General features: G+C 40.5%; 1 protein-coding gene across 1 annotated transcript in view; it reads right to left on the bottom strand.

Annotated features, from left to right (window-relative positions):
• The window catches only part of LOC131691945 (toll-like receptor 6), a 277,845-nt gene that overhangs the window by 78,438 nt on the left and 181,915 nt on the right, over nucleotides 1–17,492 (bottom strand). The window lies entirely within an intron of this gene.

Genomic DNA, 17,492 nt, shown 5'->3' with positions numbered 1-17,492 from the left:
TTTTGCCAATACATCTTCCGTAACCGACTGGCAGCTACTTTGCACATTCCGTTTTTCCCGCTTGGTTAAACACAAAGCTTATCCCGTAGCACGACTGTTCCGCTACCAAATTCATCGACAACCGGCGACGGCGCCATCGACATCAAACTGATAAATCTTTGCACTTCATACGTCGACTCGCGATTTTCTTGCACAAAGATTACACCACAGAAAGTGTGTGCCCTTCCTTCTCGTTAGAAACCAAAAAATCACGGAATTGAATTTCGATTGACAGCCACCCCCATAAGGGAGCGAGCATCCTGTGCCATCATCGGATCGTCGACTCCATCCCACCCCCCCAGGCGCGGATCAAACACCCAAATGACACTCAACCGCAAGTTTACTTTTCTGCTTTGGCGCGCACATTTTCAGGAAACACCCAGATTTAAGCAAATTTTATATCCAATTTACATTGCGCTTCTCTTGCTTCGTCCCGTTATCGGAGGACGCCGCCGCCGCGCGTCAACGAATGAATTTAAATTTATGTTGATGTTTATTAAATTTAGACCACATCGAAGCTTACCAGCGACGGGTTCGGGATTCAGCTGGCATGGCGATGTCGCGTTCGATTTCATACCCTCCCGTCGTCGTCGTCGTCGGTCGTTGTGGAATTTCGACTGAATTTCTTCCACGAATCGCTGCTCCGTTAGGTTCATATTTAGAGAGTGCAAACGAATTCGGTGCAAAGTTTGCTTGCAACTGGTTCTATTGAATCAAATCCGATAAATAACTACCCGCTAGATATTGCCATGGGAGTAGCGAAAAAAAACGTAATCCTCTGTTTGCAAATAATCTCGTCACATTGCGAAAAAAATGCTTTCACCCTGGAGAAAGGGGCGAGGGACGAAGTAATAATAGTAATAATAATTCAGGATGGAATCAAATATTAATTTTAGCCCGATAAATCTAAATCAAACAACGATTCTACTGGTCGGAGCATTGCAGAATTACGCCCTCACATGATGAAAGCACACGTTTTTGACTATGAGGGTAACGCAAAATAGAAAATCGAGTGCAAAAGTTCAGTGACATTTAATTACCTCCTCGATTCGAACATTTGTGCTAATTCAATTCGCACTGTACACAAATAATGAGAGGTTGCATTCGATGGACGCTGATTATGGGAGTTGTTATCGATGTTTCATGGAGTGGTTCTTCATTGTTCGTGTAGAATATTTGCACTTAATCATACATCGGCTATCATATGATAGTTTAGAATAATTTGTTGTAACTAGTTTCACTTTTGTGTAATCGCCAGAATCGTTCATGTTCAAGTAGGGTGACAATATCAGTGAAAATCCAAGACAGTCGACAGGGAACTGTATCTCCCTGTTACTTCTCGATCGATTGTGCTTTCTCCACAGGTTGTCGGCAGTTAAGAAGCCCCGCTCGGACGTGCCTGGCAGATTTCCCCCAGATAGCCGGCAGCGATATAAAATTTACGCACCTTACAGGCACGCACCGGCAGGACTAGTTCTATATTGCTTTGGGTTTTTTTGTACTTTTTTGAATTTTTAATATAGAGACATGAAATTCATATTACTTACCGTGGTTAAAAAAATCGTTGTTTCTTCTTATATTTTTCATCTGCCAAAACTATACGGATAACCTTCTTGGAAGTTTGTTGCAAATGTGCCGAAAATTAAACAAAGACTAACAAAAAAAGAGAATCGGTGAGGTAAATCTGCCCGACATAACTGGCAGGAGTATAGAGTATAGAATTCTGGTAGCGCGATTTTAATAATTTTGACAGCTGCCGAAATCCTGACTGATTTCTACTGGCTGCCCGATGTTCGGTAGTAAAACTTTCTAGGGGTCTGTAGGAAGAGCTCTGCTAGGAAGTCTTTCTTGGGAATTCGATCACCGAGCATTTTTTCGGATTTTCACACACGCAAAGTTTCATGCTGTTGATGAGAAATCAGTAACCCTAAATTGAGCACATGCAATGAAATATTTTGAGATCGTCTGTGCAGGACTAGCGATCAGTTTTCAGCGCTAAATACACGTCATTGAAGTAAAGCAGAAACATCGACGGTCCCAAGTAGCCTCCCTGCGCTATACCTGGCAATCTACAATGAAAACCATTATCTGTCGATCTGAGAGCTCGGATTGAAATAGCTACTAAGCCAACCGTTAATTTGAGATTCAACTAAGAACGCCTCAATATGCGGCCATCTTGAAGAACGAGAAAAGAAGTTTTTTCTTACACCGTTGGGAAAATCTTCCCGAAAATTAATTAATGTAGTCGTGGCGTTGGTAGAATATTACTGATTGATTTTCACGAAGATTTTCCAACGGTGTGAGGAAAAATTCCTTTTTTGTTTTCCAAGATGGCCAAGATGTCACAGTTGAACCTTAAAATTTCTCCAGTTTAACGATTGTTATATGAAAATCAGCGGATAGGTTCGTGTAAATAATATCAGTTTGAGCTCGACGTTCCATACTCTCTGTTATGTAGGAATGTAAACTCGGCAAGGTAGTCGCTATTCAGCGTCCAGGCGTGAAGGTACTATTTTATTTCATTTATTTGACATGGCTCAAAGCGTTCGCTTCGCTTACCTGAGCCTTGGATCTTTCAATTTTTACAATGCGCAAATAAAAATAAATAAATCGAATTTCATTGTCTATTCATCGGATCATGTGTCAACGATTTGTTACATCGAGTAAAGATTTTCTTTCGGCAATGGGGATCACTTGTTCCGCCTTTTCTCGGTTTATCGTTTTCGTCCATACTGTACTCGCTATTGATGTTGTAGGGGTTTTCACGATTAGGGTAGGAGTATCAGTTATGGCAATAGCACCAGTTATGGTATCATTGAGAAAAAAAAACACTTTTATCAAACAAAACCTTTGGTTGCTACTAAATTCATTGTTATAAAGTGAAACTATAATACATGCACTGTTTATTTTGGATACTGTTGATAACATTACAAAAGTCTTGCAATATTTTATTGTTATTTTATTTCAAATTGTCATACCCGCCGTGAACCTACTAGTTCAGCTAAGAATACACGTTTCCAATTCAATAAAAAATGAGTACAATACGCACAATAAATATAAACAAATAGCGTTCTAGGCAATTTTAATACAAGTAGTTTTAATAAAAAAGAAAAAATATACACCATTTATCCATATTTATTTGTTCATACACTACTGCTACAACTGGTACACTTGACTAGCCATGTTCCTTATTTCGCGTCGTGCGAAGTAGGCCGTTTTTTAACTGTTCCAGTTGTGGCTATAAGCTTGTGTACATTCTACGACTCTGCAAATAACTGCCTAGGCATAACTTTTCAGTGTTTTGTTTGATTGTACATACCTAATTACTGTTCAGTATACACTTCAAAGTACAATGGTTGTGTTCTAAGCGAAAACCCGGCAGTGAAAAATGTTCAGAAGAAACCATTAACAAGTGCATTTCGAGCATACAGAAGGGTGAAATGACGTTGTACAAGGCCTGCAAAATGTACGGAACTCCGATGTCCACAATTCGATACCGAATGAGTGGTAACTGGAAAAACAAAAACACCACAGGTCCTCGGTCAGTAGGCCCCCTGGCAGTTGAGGGGAGTAGTAGGCGCATCACAATGATCGGACACGTTGTTCGTAGGTTTTGTTGTTGCAGCATTTGGTGATGCATGAGCTGCATTTCCGATTGTTTGTGATTCAGTTGATGTAGATGAGGGCTGTGTGTTGAGTTTGCTTGCAGTTGATGTTGTTTCGTTAGAGGTTTTTGTACATGGTTTCCGGTAGTATGCCTACTTGTTACAAAACGGGCACATAAGGGCCTGTCTTTCATATGTGCACAGCGTAATTTGAGATTTATTTACGTCTTCTATTTCGTATTGAAACTTCAGGTAAGAAGGAATATGTTTCGTCACTCGCCTTCTCTCGACACGAACACGGATTCCATTGTTACGCATTACGACATGATGGTTGTAATAAATTTATTGGTCGCTGGGTCTTTTGACAATGATTGCTCCTCGGTTGCAGATTTGCGTCACTATTCGTAAATGACGCGCTCAACCTTTCTGAACATCGCTTGCGATATTGTTCCTTCTGTTCAGCTATCTCTATGCACTTCCTGCTGAACCGTTTAGGTTTAGGTTGCGTTCAACGCGTTCTGATTCAAGCGTCCAATAAACTCTGGGTACGCCTCATTGAGAATCACGAGTGTGGTCGTGCGCTCAAATCGGTATCGAGCGCTGTGTATAGATATTAGGCATGGACCACAAATTGGTCGGTGTTAAGTCAAACCAGACTTAGTGACATTGCATTGATTTCAAGAAAAACGAGTTTAAAGTTTGAGTCGCAGGACCCTTTGCGTTATAATTCAAAATTTATTTTTGTCATAACATATTGCAAATCTGGTAAAAGTCGAATGCAGCTGATAAAATTCTTTATCCAGTGCTTTCATTATCTCAATTTTCAAGATTTTGCGACTTAGTTCGATCTGACTTAACACCGACCAAATGTAGTCCAGAAATTTTTATTGGAAGAGTTTGAAAATATTAAAATATACCATTGAGTTGCCGAATGAACAAGAGTGAGACTAGCTATTGCTATGCTCGATGGAGGATTCAATTAGTCTTTGATCACATGCATTTGCAGTTCAGAGCTACGGTCTTGTCGCCTGACTGTTCATGCATCTTTCAGAGAGTTCATTCGGTACAGTTCAAAAAACGCTGCAAATGCAGTGAGATTGGCGGGAAATTCTGTCATGTCGATCTAAGGATGATCATCTGATGATCAGTGTTTCTTGGTACATTCAAATGCAGGAACTCGCCTAGCTACACATTCTCTGATAGACACGAATCTATAACCACGCCATATTTTCATTCTTTATCTGTTTTAAGTTTATCTTCTGCTAGCAGGATAGTAAAATTTCATCCTGCTGCCAGGTAACATAAGAAGCCATATATGTTCTGCTACAGCTTCGAATGGTACTGCTCGCCTTTCAAGTAATGCCATTTCAGGCGCACATATCTTCGTCTGATCAGATGATCATTCTTGGATAGACGTGATGGAATCTGGGAATCAACTTGCTATGCAGACTCAAGTGACAGACTGTTTATTTTTCACCAAAATGTCCGAGGGCTCTGCACAAAAATCGATGAAATTTTTCTGGCTATCTCTGCCTTTCATTACGTCATAATTTTCCTCACCGAGACCTGCCTAGATGATAGAATTAATTCTCGGCTGCTTTTTGGCGATTCATATGCCATTTATAGAACAACCGCAAATCTCGCGGTGAAGGCGTACTCATTGCTGTATCATCCGCATTGAACAGTTTCGTCGATCCAACACCTGTTGAGGTTTGGCTTTAACAGCTGTTCTTTAAACAGATACTTGATCGTATAACAGCATCGGCGTAATATATTTACCCCCAGAACGCAAGAATGATCTAGTCAGTGCAAATAGCCATATCCGACCTATTGATGCTGTTTTTTCTTGCCATGGAAGTAATGACTGTAATCAGCATTATTGTTTGGTGACTACAACCAGCCTGACTTTATTTGTAATACACATGACAATGTCGCACCTGTAGTCAACGTGCTTCGCTCTTACATTTCCACCGCTTGCGCTGCACTATTGTATGGATTTAGCTACAACTGACTCAAGCAAATTAATAGTACTACCAATCGCTACGGTCATATTTATGCAACTGATGTGTTTGTTCTGCCCAATTTTCCATCAGTAACACTCAACCTCATATTTACAGCAGCAACGCGGAAAATACTTTTTTCTCAATTCGTTTAATTGACACGGCTCGTTGCGTGAACTTAAAGGAGCCGTGGGCCTTTTATATATTTACAGAAAATAAATAATAAAAAGTAACATTTTAATGAAACATTGAATCCTTAGCACGCAATTTACCTTCGTTTCCTAGGCGGTGGAGCATGTACGGCGTCACCTGACAACACCTGAGGGTTATTCACTGTGCTTCCTTAATCGTCGCTTTCGTCAATAGTATCATCGTTGCTGCTATCTTGAAGGTTTCGGTCTATAGTTTTGTTATGCTTCTTCGTTTTGCTGGCTGCGGTCGTGGAGATTTCATCCTTGTTAACTGCAATATTTGTTTGTCGTTTAACCGTCACTACTGGTTGGACAATTGATTGTGTTTTAGCTGTGGACGTTGAAGCCTGGATGGTGTTGTTGGTTGTAGGTGATGTTTTCTTCTTATGAGTTTCCACGCACGGTTTTCCATAATGTGCAGATTGTTCACAAAACTGACACGTGGCAGTTTGATGATCATATGTGCACAGGGTGAACTGTGCATAGAGGGTGTCATATTCCAGGGTCACAAAGGAAGGTATGGGACACTTTAGGCGGGGAATGCCGCGGAAAAATTTCTCCGAACGTCAGTCTTAATGGAAACCACTTCGCCATTGGGGTTGTGGTACCGGTAATACCGGTACCGAAAATCCCGGGAATACCGACCCCTTTTTTGTACCGTAATACCGGTACTGAACAAAAGCCAGTACCGGTATTTTCGGTACTATACAATTTTTTATGACAAATATGTTAACTCTGCAGGGGGATCTGTTTCAAAATATCGGTCTGTAAGGTAACGTTTAGTTATATTAATTTGCCTTCTAGATAAATCGTTGAGATAACAACTTTGTGTGGGAATGAAGTGGGGTCATCATCATAATAATTCTAGAAGTTAAAGTTTAATTAGCGACATTCTGATTGGTTTCCATTATTCACTGGGTGGCACGTAATAAGACTATGGTCTAAGTCATGTCTGTATTTGGTTTGCTCTTAAAACCTTTATCTATAAAAGAACGAACAGCGATTTAGTAGCTAACAGTTTTAGACTTGATGAACTGCTTCAAATGGGGCGATTTGTAATTATTGGTGATCGGAAAATTCAGCAAAACTCCATAGTTTACAGGAAGGCATGGAGCCTTGATATGCATTAAAGAATAGTAGGCAACGACATAAAGGTCGAAACCAATTTTCAGACAAGCAAGAGAGGAAATGCGATTAACCTGCTCGGATTTACTGCCATTCTCGCTTTGATTTACTGTTGTTAATAGGGTTTCTTATATTTGCCATCTGTTCAAGTCGACGAAAGTCGCACCACTTAGCAGTTATTGATTCCAAAGTGGTCTAGATTTCGAAATAAAAGAAGGTGCCCTATACGAAAAATATCTTCTGTGAAATGAGTCTTGCCATTCCGAAGCAATTAAAAACAATAAACATTTTTTTTGATCAGCACAAATCAATCATCTGAGAATAAGATCATTCAATTTCAGTTTGAAGCTTTTTTCGAATTAAAAAAAGAATTCGAGTACCGGTACTTTACCGGTACAGAGGGGTTCAGTACCGTAGTACCGGTTCTCGCCAAAAAGGGTCGGTATTGCGAACCCTATTCGCCATATTGTGACATGAATCAGCGAATTGCACTATCAGGTGTGCCAAGAGATAAATCATGTAGTTTAACGTCGACTGCATTGTCCTCCATACAGACGGGGACCTTGACCTTTACGTTATCATGTTCTATGAAGTGACACAAGTTGTTGCTATAGGCAAATTGATCTAGTAAGACAAGTACCACATTACGAACATGATGAAATTGAACGAGTCTAACATCATATCTGCCAACACACATTCTTGTAACAAACGTTCCACTTCCCGCACGGGCGGGCGAAAACTACATGTCTTGAAGTCAATGATTGCTGTGACCGACAAAATGCATACAATACTCACTATAACAATAACGGTGCTTTGTTTGTATAGGGTTTCAATAGCTTAGCGTGCACGAACCGAACGCGACGGGGAGCTGCTTTGAACGTGACCAGTGTCGTTGGTGGCTGGAAACAGACTAGCGAATCTCTGGTTGAAATAAAATGAGATTTTTGGTGTTCCTGGAAGCGCCGCAGGTAAATTCTTGTTTGATCTCAAATTTCCAAAGTTAGGAGCGGTTTGCTTACTTCGCTTACTGGAGCAAGGTGTCCATGAAACATCCAACACCGCGTTGCAGTAGATCCACACAGGATAAACTCTAATCGGTCGATCTCAACTTTGTGTGCGGGCATGTAGACGGGGTAGTCCTTCATCAATGGTTTGTTGCCAGTAACGTTATTTACTTGCTTTGGAAATAATATCACAATTCTAAACTTATCTTGGTGAAATTTCGCGATATCTAACGAGGATTATCTTTGATCTGAAAGAAAATCGCATATGGTTCAACCAAGCTCATTGTGCATGATTTTAAACGGAAAGTCGCCGTCCTTGGTGACAAATCTTATTCATCATACATTTTATCAGCAGTTGGGTCTTTCAGGAGAGTATATTTATGCACTGAGCTAGAGCCCGGTGTAGTGTGGAAACTTAAAGAACTTTCCATTCGCAATGACAGAAATTACGGAAAATATAACTGAAAGACAAGTTTGAGAATGATGTAACAGAAACGTGGCCTTAACGCTACCGACTTTCTTAACAACTGGCACAAAGAATGTGTTAAAATCATCATCAGCAATATAACTCGAAGGCACCATTAGTATCTGCATCATTGTTTCACTGGCATGTGCAAAAAGATGGATATGTCTGGGACATGATCGGAATGACGGCAATTGAACTGGTAATCCATACATCGTCGGTAATCAACAGTCCACCAACCAGATCACAGCTTCTAGAAATTATCTCCTCCGTATACTGATCTTGATATATAGTCTTCTGAATAGATGCTCCATCCATCGCCTTCAAAATACTAGCGTCACCTGATCCAATGCGTTTCAGGATGTGCGGTTAGAATTTACATGAAACGAGCGTTGGTCAATCTTTTGGAAATCGGGTTCTTCTCAATGTCCTTACAAGTTTCCAACCATCAGAAATGAATATGGAGGTTGTCAATGGAATACCATTCATATAAATTCGTCGGACTGTTGTATGATAGAGACGGGCTAAATAAATCATCCGCTCAGAAAACCGATCTGTACGTAAAGTGTCCTGAAATAATCTTCCGTCCATCGCCGTCAAATGCCTAGCTTCAACTGGTTTCATAAAATCTCCTGAAGAAATTCTTCGTCCATCAGCTTCAAAAACATGGCTTCAAATAACGTCTGCACTGAACTTATTTCTCAATCTTTTTTCTTTTCTTTTATTTCGACAATATGTAAGTCAATTAGCTAGAGATTACTGGGTAGGGAAAGTTTTAAAAATTTGGAACCATAGTACTCAAGTGAGAGCAAGGATGTGAAGTATACAGATCGGAAAACTAGAAGTGGCAGGGTCATTAGAACAAGCTTAATACCTTACTGGCTTAACATTTGTCTTTTGCTGATGGGAGGTCGAGCTTAGGATACATAACTACGAATCACTCAAGTCCACCAGCATGTCTTCTGGTAAAGACAGACTTGTCCCTCTTTACCGCGAGAACCGACAAAATAAAAGCCCATAAGATCACCACTGAAAGGCTTATTTCTCAAATTTCCAAAAAAAAATGTGTGTTCTGTTGGTGCTCAATATTGATATCTTTGACAGAAAAAGCTCAATTTTTTCATAAGTTCGAAATTGAATGAAAATTGGTTAAAATTCCTCCAACTGATATATTAGCTTTGCCCAATTTTCCATCGGTAACACTTAACTTCATATTCACCGGAGCAATGCGGAAAATACTACTATGCATACTGTCTTCCAATACCACCCATCGTTTCAAATTTTAGTTAAATCGGCCAACATTTACTCATTTCTAAAGCGATCGGTTGTTTTTATGGACAAAATCATAAAAATATTCAGTTTGTCTCCACACGTCGCTCTCAGCAGAAGCTAGAAATCATTCTACACAAGTGAAACAGTCAATTCGGTCGCTGCCTATTCCACAAGTAGTGCATGTAACAACAGCCTCTATTTACTGTGCGAAATAGTGATTAGTGCCGGTGCCTAACAACAAGTAGCCCCGCTGCCGACAAACGGTGTTGATGTTGATTTCTCGAAATGTATGCATCACATCAAACATTGCTGATTATGTTCAAATATACCAGTCGAGTCGTTTCGCGGAACAACATACATCACACCGCTGAATGCGCAATGTTAAATATAGCAACCCCGTATACATCGAAAATGACACTATAGAAGTTCGCGTACATGATCTGGCTCAGCATACTCCAGACAGCGTGAATAAAAGATATATGCAAAGATTCGAAGAAGCATACTCCGTTGCAAACGATACATGGAGGAACTTTTTCCCGGGCATTCCAAGCGTTGTTAGTGTGATGAGAATGCGTGAGACTAAGGAAATTCCCTCATACATAACCATCTCAGCGTTATCACACGATGATGTTCAACATAAACAGACAACGCTACCAATGTATCCAGGGCAAGTCTGCACACAAACGCTACGTGTATAACATTGACAGATTTTAGTGAATTTTGATATAAATATCCTGGCACCTGGTGGTTATTACAATTTCGCATCACCGATCGTAGAAAGCCTGTTGTGTGCAGAAAAAAATTGTCAGCGTTATTAAGTGACTTGCAGTAGTCATGGTTTGTTCGTACTGTCAGCTCCATCCCGGAAGAAAGAAATTGGACATAGTGGGACTCTTCGTGTCCGCTGGATATAGCGGACATTTTTTTCCTTCTTGACTAAGGCGACAGTATCGAACGAGAAGCTGGTTCAAACCACCCGACGCTGCTGTGCGATCGTGAAGTGTAGTAGATGTTGAAGAATTAGACTAGGCAAGGTGGTATCATTGTTCCGTGCCTTAGATCGAGAGGTCGAAACAACTGGCCAAACGATGAATAAGTACCTGGACAAAATAGATATTGTTATTTAGACGCGTCACCCAGAAGGAGCGACTAAAGGTGCTGGTAAAAACATCTTTCCGGCGAAGTACAACGTCGTGGTCATAATGGATGGCGAAATCCACTCGACGCTGGTCGGCAACGATTGTTAGGGGACAGGGCACTTTACGTTTCCTACCAAGGAGGTAAGCAATGACGTCATACATATCTCCCACATCAAGTTTACTTCGCTTTAATTAAAAGGTATCACGCAAAGGTGGCTGTGGTCTTTTGGTTGGACCTAGTCTCAGTTCGTTATGCCAAGTGATCACTGGAGGAGATGGACTAACTAATCGTACCGAAAACCGCAAACCCTCCCTGTGTCCCTCAGCTACGATCGATTAAAAATTTTTGAGTGAAACTCAAACGAAAGATCCGGACATCTTTGAGTAAAAATCTTGTTAAAAAGGTTAGTAGCTAAGAAACAATAACAGAATTGATACCATCGATGAATTTTCCAGTATATCACGTTCAATGTGCATGGCCTTCAATTGAACCTTCTGTCAAGGGCAAATTTCCGTAAGTACCGCACAACTCCAAGCCAATACCAAAAATGTATAAATTAAATTTCTCCCAACTGGAATTTGCTTGATGAGAACAGATTCCACACACGAATCCACGAAAACCAACACTGCTGCGGAAAACTATGTGCATCTGGAAAAATTCCACAGCCAGTGAACGACAACAACCTACGGCCAGCAGCATTTTTGCATGTAGCCTAGAAAAGTCACAAATGTAGTTAGTTTATGGAAAGGCTGCACTTGAGAGAGTAAATAGTTTCCCTGACGCCGGCATTGGGGACGTCCTTGTTTGGTGCACCCCGGTCGGGGCGGTCAGCTGACCGAATCCAGCGAGCACCGAAAACACCGTCAGGTGCAGCAGTTTACCTCCAACAGGCAGCGCGTTCTTCGAACGATGCGCTTTGTGCGTGGTTTCAAACGAAATTCATTCCAGGGCATTCTCGAAATTTTCCCTTAATACCTACTCAATTTATTGAAAGTAAGCGAGCGTGTTTAGAGGAAATTTTCAAACAACAACAACCCATCTAAACCACACATACACTCATTCGAGCCGGTCCGGTAGAGGAGCCTCATCAGGAAATTAGTTCGCGAGAACGTTTAGCCGTTCGTTACAACAAGAGAGTATGTGACCTCGGCGACACCGAACTGCGCCGGAATCAAAATCTGTACCGACGTCACGTTGCTGCTGTCGGCCGACAAGCCACAATGTCGCTGCATCCGTTGCACTGTGGCTAAATTTATGTTCCTATAACCGGGAAACTGCCTCCTCCCTTCCACTTTCTTCCCACCGGCAGCAACACCCAAGGGCGTACAAACGAGATTGCTAAAATTATTTTTCACTGGTTGTAAATTCCAACCAGCTATGAGACGAATTGAGCCCGCCTCGCCAAGGACTAGCACTGGAACATGGGCAGGAAATGAAGGGAGCTAGCGTTTATATGTGCAGTGCACATATTCGCTGGGTTCGGATGCACTCGCTGCACCGGTTGTCTGTTGTAGGAGGGTGGGGTACAGTTTGGTCACCTCTTTCGCGCTCTCTCATTGCAATTCGGGCATGCAGTTTTTGTTAATTCCATTTCATCGTTTGCGAGGGTGGCCCTGCGAACAACGGGTAATAAAGCTCGTGAGTTCCAGTAAATCATCGTCGTCCGGAAAGGATGTGGGCTGGCGGGAGGGACCGATGTAGCCGCGGTGAGTGTGTTTGTGTGTGTGGAAGTGTCCAATATTCGAAAAATGGTTGAATAGTGTCTGGTTTTTGCGGTTTTTCTGCTAATCGACAAATCGTACGACTCGCTGAACCAACAGTGGTCAAGCTGGAGCATATGAGGGATAATTTACATCTAGTTTTTATCGAGTGAAATGGTTATTTCGTGGTATGTTTACTGTTGCTTGTACGTATTGATTCTTTTTTTTTTACATTTAGTTAGAGTGACCAAACCCTCTTCATCTCGAATCCACTTACAAGTATACTTAGAAAAAGTATGTCAAACTGCAAATTTTCTACAAACGCCTAACAACTGATCCTCGGTCAAAAGTTTTCGTACTAACATATTTCACATAACACTATCCGAACAAAAAAATAATTAACAGGGTCAGCAGCACTCCTGGAACTATAAACGAAAGCTGAGAACAACCGCCGACCACCATCATAAGGGTTATGTACTGTGTTTAACCCCAATTTACATGCACATGATCAGTCAACCATCCAAGCAACCTTCGCCTTGCCCTGTTTACTACGTATGTATGTCCCTATGCTAGCATATTTTTCAAGTTTGCCCTTCCATCAGATTCCCAGCAGCCCGATAAAATGCTGGTTAGTATAGATGAAAATGTTAATCAAAAGCATATTTTGCATCTCGACCCTGCTCAACCGATACGAGTATGGGCTTCTACCTACATGCCTACCAGTCAGTCAACAGCACCGCATCGAAGGCAAACGATTGAAGCGAGCACCTTCTACCGCTCGGTCTGATGTTGTGTGGTGGATATTTTGCGTCTTTCTTGTCGAGAGCATCGAGGTGAGTATTTGCCTAGGCCAACTTAGATCTACCGTGTATGCGTGTATGTGTGTATGTTGGTTTCTTTGCCTCGCTGCTACCAATACTCATCTCGATCCAGTGTGAACGATGCGAGGGGCCCGTCAATCTAAATCCACGGAGCTAAATAATATTATGCTGTTTTGGAGAGTTTTTCTCGTTTCGCTTTGCATTTGTAGTTCGGGGCCTCAACATGCGGCTCGGTACCGATCGTCAGTGAGTCAGTCATGCTGTCGTATGTGCCTCAGTCTGATGCGGGAAGGCGCAGTGGGTTCAGAGTGTGTATTCTGTTCCGTGCTTTGCATGTATCATCTAGGACTTTGGATGGTACATCGTGACGGAGAGCAGCCGTGATGGCATGTTTAGGTACAGAATCAGGTTAGCGCTGAGCACAACATCAAAAGAAATCCTTTTTCAAAATAACGAGACCATCTTCTACATTGATAATCGAATGATAGCGAAGGAGAAACTGTTTAGAAATAGAAAATTTTCGACGCTCAGCTTCCAGCTTGCACAAATCTGGGCTTGGTGGGATTTGGGGTAGTAGGATGTTTTAGTGATGTTGGTGCCTGGCACAATTTGATACCGTTGAACGTGCTCCAATTAACGTGATTATGTAAGGGATGTTTTTAGAGATGGTTTTCTGGGCGGTTTCGATAGACGGTCCTACAAATCCAAATTAATAATGAACTATGTTGTGAAATGTAAAATATTTCAATGAGTCAAAGGATTAGAGAAGGAGATTACTAATGAGTTTTTTTTAACTAATATTAGAATCCAAGTCAAATTTCCCCCATCGCGTGAGAAACACCCGTACCTGGTTCGATAGGGGTTAAATTAGGATGACCATATGGTCTGGTTTCCCAGGACATGTCCTGGTTTTTCACTGACTGTCCTGGCGTCCTGGGAAGTCAAGGAAAACGCTTGATTTGTCCTGGTTTTTGTCCTGTAAGTCTAAAATATTTTTCTTTACTGAGTCTTTGCTTTATTTTCTCTGGTTCAGATCGCAGTTACGACCGATCGCAACCATAACTGCGACATAAGCTCACTCTCAAGCCAAATACGACAACCAGAGTTTTATACACTCGAATCCCTCAATTCTACCATCCAATATCATTATTAACACTCAATTTTCTTCTCTAACGTGGAAATTGAAAAGATAAAGAACGAGGCGTTCGTACATAGCCTATGAATGACCTGTTTAATTCGTTTTCTAGGAAATTTGGCAGCCGAACAAATCCAAATGGTTCCAGTTGTAGATCAATCTGAGACCACAAATTGAAGACGTTTTGGTGACTTTGCTTCTGCTTGAGATCTCTTTCCAGTGGATTTTTTCGTTGTACTGGAAATCCGCGAACATTTTTCCAATCCATGAAAAGGGAAATGACGAAATATCAATAACTATCGTGGAATAACTTCATTGAGTTCTCTCTCTAGCTGGTGATTATGGAACCACTTCAGGGTCAATGCTAGCATTAACATGGCTTCACTGGACGCTATACAGCGACTAACCTGCCGAGTCTAACATCCTACTTAACAGGGAGTATGGAAGGTCGCGTTCAAACTGATATTATTTACACCAACCTATCCGCTATTTTTCATAAAACAATTGAAAAATGGAGAAATTTGTAGTCACTTTGCTCTCAGATCGAGAAATAATGATTGTCATTGGAGTTTGCCAGCTACATATTTTTAAATCAGGAATGGCGTAGGGAAGTTACTTGGGACTGTTCATGCTTCTACTTTACTTCAATGACGTGTGCTGAGTGCGGATAACCTCTCGCCGGTCCTGCACAGATGATTTCAGCATATTCCGCATCATCCGCCAAATTAATGATTGTCAATTTTTCCAACATGTCATGTAACCTTCGCTGATGGTTATGTAACAAGAACTTCGTGTGTAAATCCAAAAAAACCTACCAGAACCTAGAACTTTTTTGCTGCCGAAAACCTGGGGAGAAGTCACAATCAATTAAGAGGTGATGGTAGCTGGTAGTCCCCTTTGGACTGTCCTGGTTTTTCACTCGCTTGATATGGTCACCCTATCGGAATGACCAATGAATGAATACTGTGCATATACTGTTGATATATGCGTTTCGAACAATATGATCATAGGATTATTACATTTTACCGAAACGAATGAAATCGAATCAGTTTTTAAAAATATTTGCTTCTAGAAAAATTCTTCTAAATTTTCATCAAGATCAGGGCACCACAACATGAGTTGTTCATTTATTCATCTACACTAAAAAATATGAATTATATCGATGACGTAATTCCAAACATGACATAATTTAACACACCACCATTCATGTTCCGACAAAATATCATCACTGCATATAACCACAAGACAGCCCCATGTCAGTGGCGTAGCCAGTGGGGGTTTTGGGGGTTAAACCCCTCCCCCAAACTAAAATTAATTAGATTGAAAAAAATTGATTCATGCTGAATAATTTAATTAAATATTTTACAAAATATTCTCTGATGACATTGAGAACCGTCCATTAAGCATCAGGACTTTTGAAAAATTGTAGGAAGGGGCTCTCGTAACTTATCTCTTAGCCGAAATCTCATAGTTGTCAAATCACTTCAGTGTCAAATAAAATAACTGTCTGAATTATTATGAGTTAATTTTTGGAAAGATGTTCCAAATCTGGATTAGAGAAAATTTTGCAAAATGGAAGCTAAGTTTGAATAGGTTGAACATAAACTTGCTCACCGAAAACTTGCATACATTTTAACATTTACTGAAAATGTATTTATTTTAGACCGCTTAGAGCTCAGACAAATATTCAATATGACAAGAATAATATTTCAGAAACTAGAAAATTATGAAAAATGTCGTTTACAGTTTTGACTCTAGCAGGTCAGGATCGGCTTTTATTGGCATTTAATTGTTGTTGTTGTTGTATTAGCAATTGGGTAACCACTAAACAGGATTGAAAATTAATAAATATTTCAATATATTTCAAGTTAGTGGCTATTAAAAATTAAAATTTGTTCCATCTGGCGGATAGATAATCCCAAACCAATAGCACACAAACTCGCTCCATCACAAATGCCTACTAGCCTAGCATAGCAAAAACGACCACACTAATCATGGATGGCTGATACAGTGAAATCTTTTCATACGACAGCATAGCTCACTGCACATCTGGCCATGTCCTTACGATCGCTACAGGAAAGAGAATGTTAGTTGAATACCTACTTAAGAAGATACGTGGGTTCCCCACGCAATCTCCATAGGTATTACGGATATTAGATTTTGTTAGTAGGGAAGGAAATGGGATGTGGGTTTGGAGTGATTTTATATACTCAACAAAAAAGATAATAAAAATTACTATAAATCGGATTGATCTCACCAGATTTATTTAGGCGATGACACCACCAACAGACTACTTTCTCCGAGCATTCCGCTTAGCTGGTTTACCACAGCAATGAAAAACTTGAGATGTAGTTGATGAAGAAGGTATCGGTGAGGACCCGGGTGACGATTCTGACTGCAAATCAGTAACTAACCGATACCGATACTGACGTTTCTACTAAACTAACTTCACTATTTTGCACACTCGAACAAGTTTACAGTTTTGAACGGTTCATTTTTGTTTAGTATAAAAAATCTAACCTTTCAGTATCAAGAAATATTTTTCAATTGGTAAAAAAACGTGACACATTAGGAATTTGCGTCAAACTTTGCTCAAAGCCTACTTCGATCTGGATTTATAATCACGCTCCATCACAAATGCCTACTGTTTATACATTTTCACGGATGGCGGTTAAGCCGTTTGGGAGTCTATAAATCATATACATACAAACTTTGACTTTTATGTACATAAATAAATAGATTTACTCTACAAGCAAATGTAGGTGTAAACTTAACGTCTCCAAAGATTTTGAAATCCATTTCAAACAACTTTGTTGAAGACATGAATATCCCATATATTTTCAGAGCATCGAAATATAATTGTTCTGTATGTATCGATTTTGTTGGTTATTTTCGGCAAATTTGAGACTAAGAGAAACGAAAGCAATTAAATTGAAAGACGGATAGGTATTCTAGAGCGAATCAGTTATAAACTTAGAACGGAAAACTAGGACTTGC

This window comes from Topomyia yanbarensis, chromosome 3 (assembly GCF_030247195.1).
Source record: "Topomyia yanbarensis strain Yona2022 chromosome 3, ASM3024719v1, whole genome shotgun sequence".
NCBI lineage: Eukaryota > Metazoa > Arthropoda > Insecta > Diptera > Culicidae > Topomyia > Topomyia yanbarensis.
The sequence above is the reverse complement of the archived record's forward strand: the minus strand, read 5'-3'. Positions and strand labels throughout refer to the sequence as shown.